Source organism: Fukomys damarensis, unplaced genomic scaffold (genome assembly GCF_012274545.1).
Source record: "Fukomys damarensis isolate Sample0158 unplaced genomic scaffold, DMR_v1.0_HiC HiC_scaffold_17, whole genome shotgun sequence".
NCBI lineage: Eukaryota > Metazoa > Chordata > Mammalia > Rodentia > Bathyergidae > Fukomys > Fukomys damarensis.
This window is the reverse complement of record NW_022900929.1, coordinates 4818872-4821741: the sequence shown is the minus strand read 5'-3', so window position 1 is coordinate 4821741 and position 2870 is coordinate 4818872. Positions and strand designations below refer to the sequence as shown.

Genomic DNA, 2870 nt, shown 5'->3' with positions numbered 1-2870 from the left:
TAGATTGTTTTCCTCATTAACTTTATTGGTACATTTAAAGCAAACAATGCAGTTACATTTATCATTGGGATCTTGTACCTTTACATGATATGTCTTGGTTCTTATTTTTTCCCCATACCCTGCCCTTCCTTTACCCTCTTTGATCCCAGCTCTCCCTCTGCTTCTCCCAAAAGCATATATATAGCTATTGTTAAAATAATCATATATTCTTGGAGCTAAGAGTCTTGTGAGCAATAACTCAAAGATATAATAACTCAAAACATAATTAAAAATTGTTTTATATACCATGAAAGGAAAGCATAGGCACTAATTGAGAGTGAGGTGGGGAAGCTCTCTCTGAGCAGATGAACTTTAAACCAGTGTCAAAGATGATAGCACATTAACCAGGTGAAAAGTTGGTGGGGTGGGAAGAGCACTTTGGCCAAGGGAACAGGGTTGTGCTGAGACCTGGGGATGAGAGAAAGTGGAATTGGCACAGGGCACTGAAGCAGGCCATTGTAGCTGGAGACTAGCAGGATGGTCGTAAGAGACTGAGCAGTTAGGAAGATCAACCTGGGTTGTTAGGTACTTTGGATTTTGTTTTATTTTGTGGTACTGGGTACTGAACCCAGGCTCTTCACCAAGCTACATCCCATCCCGTTTTTAATTTTTTATTTTGAGACAAGGTCTCCCTAAGTTGCACAGACTTGAACTTGATAATCTTCTTGCCTCAGCCTTCCTGAGTGTTGGGATGACAGGTGTGTATTACCACATCTAGCCTATTAATTATTTTTGTGGTGCTGGGGAGCTATTTTGATTTTTGATTAAGGGCAGTAGGAGGCCATTGAAACAATTAAAATACTAGTCTGGCTTCTACATGCAGAGTATGTTGAAATCAGTGATAGGTGATTGGTTATAGAAGTCTAGGTGAGAGTCAGTGGTGGCTTGGATAGAATTGGGGGAAAACAAGTTGCGAGAACTGGGTGGATTCTAAATGTATTCTGAAGGTAGAAGGCACAGTATCTGTGAACGCACTGGATGTGGAGGGTAAGGAAGAGGGAGGTGTCAAGCATGACTGGGTAGATGGGTAGATGGAGATGCCATTTCCTGAAGTGAAAACTACTGAGAGAAGCAAGTTATGGGGGAAATAGTTAAGAGTTCTCTTTTATGTGAGGCCTGAGGCATCCTGGTGGAGGGGGCAAGCATAGTAGTCAGATAATATAGATCTGGTGCTCAGTAAGGAGCCTGATTATGAATACTTTGTGAGTAGGAGGTGACATTTAAGGCCGTGGTATTTGATGGATGACCTTGGTGATGAAGGTATGTGCAATGTGAAGTAGTGAGGGCTTAGTGTGGACAATGGAGGAGCTGCACCATGTAGAGGCTAGGTAATGGAGGAGGGAACTGCACATCAGACTGAGGAGTGGCCAGAGACATACCACCACCAAGAGTGTGGTGTCATGGGGCCAGCATGAGACTTCTGTAGGTCAGGAAAGATGCAGACCATTAAGTTCACTTGATTGGGCAATGTGGAGGTTGCCAAAGCCCTTTCTGATAGCAGTGGCTTATTTGTTTGTTGCTGTGTTGAGCATGCAAGCCAAGCTGAAATGGGTTGAAAAATAGGTTTTAAATTTTTGGCAGTATGTGAGATTAAGTATCCTGGAAAATATTTGAATATAAATAAGCTGGAAGTGCATCTTTTAAATGCACAGGTGAGTACACAAGAAAACAAAGGAAATTTCTAGGGATGAATAAAGGAAGTATCTTAAAGCCACAGAATTTTAGCAGATTCTGAACCTATAATTGTGCTGGAGGTATTTGTTAGTCTTGGCAGCTAAGAGATTTAAACTTAATAACTGCTTCCAAAAAGAGAGAGAAAGTCCCTGGGACCTTAGAAGATAGGGAGTTAGAACAAAGGAGCCCCTTTCTATACAGCTAGAATCCTCTGAAGTTCAAATTGGGGGGACAAAGATTGGATAAGAATCTATTATCTGGTAAGAGATGACAGTTACCTTTCTTGACCTGAGCTTTGAGTGGGAAAATTTAGGCTCTTCCTGATAATTGAAAACCAATTTTTTCTTACATATTTTGGGGGTTCCAAATTGTACCACCATGGTTTGGATAATCCCTGGAATAAGAACTAAATTACAGTGCAGTTTGACAGGGTACAGGGGCATCTGGTAGACACAAAGCAGACTCTCTTTGGAAGGTCACATCTTTCCATGCATGCATCCCAAACTTCACCAGAAGTGAAGTCAGATCCATACTTACAAGACACAAGAAGTCATGCTACCTTAAGGATTGGTGAAAGATAACAAACCATACAACTAGATTTTCAGAAACATTGGGAATTGGAATCATTGATTACAGAATACTGAATAGGTATGTTTAATATATTTAAAGAAATGACAGAAAGAAAATAACAATGTCACCCAAAAGAGAGATTATTTGAAAATAAAAAGATAAGGATTCCACTAATAAGAATCTTCAGTATTTAAATAAACGCTTCAGTGATTCTTTAGCAGATTGAATGCAGTGAAGAGGGTCCTGGGAGTTGACCTGTGTTATGGTGAGCAGTACAGGTGCAGAAAGGTTTGCTGGGATCTGGAGGCCAGGGCGTGAAGAGCGTGGCCCTTCCCACTGACGCAGGAAGCAGCATGTGGGGTGTAGCCCTCGCACAGGTTGGTGGCTTGGCTGCTCTGGGACAGGGTGCACTGAGTTGACTGGAGAGGACACGGGTGCGGCTGTGTGCAAGGCTCGCGCGTCAGGGCTTCTCGGGGGCGGGGGGTTGGTGGGCGAGGCTTGCAGAGCAGGGAGGGGAGGGCTGTGGTGTCTGTGAACACGCCAGGGCAGCCTAGGGAGGGAGCACCCACCGCCAGTGTTTGCTGAGG

The 2870-nt window shown here is 43.2% G+C and overlaps 1 protein-coding gene across 8 annotated transcripts in view; it reads left to right on the top strand.

Annotated features, from left to right (window-relative positions):
* LOC104875337 (monocyte to macrophage differentiation factor 2) overlaps positions 1 to 2870 on the top strand; it is a 116960-nt gene that overhangs the window by 65442 nt on the left and 48648 nt on the right. The window lies entirely within an intron of this gene.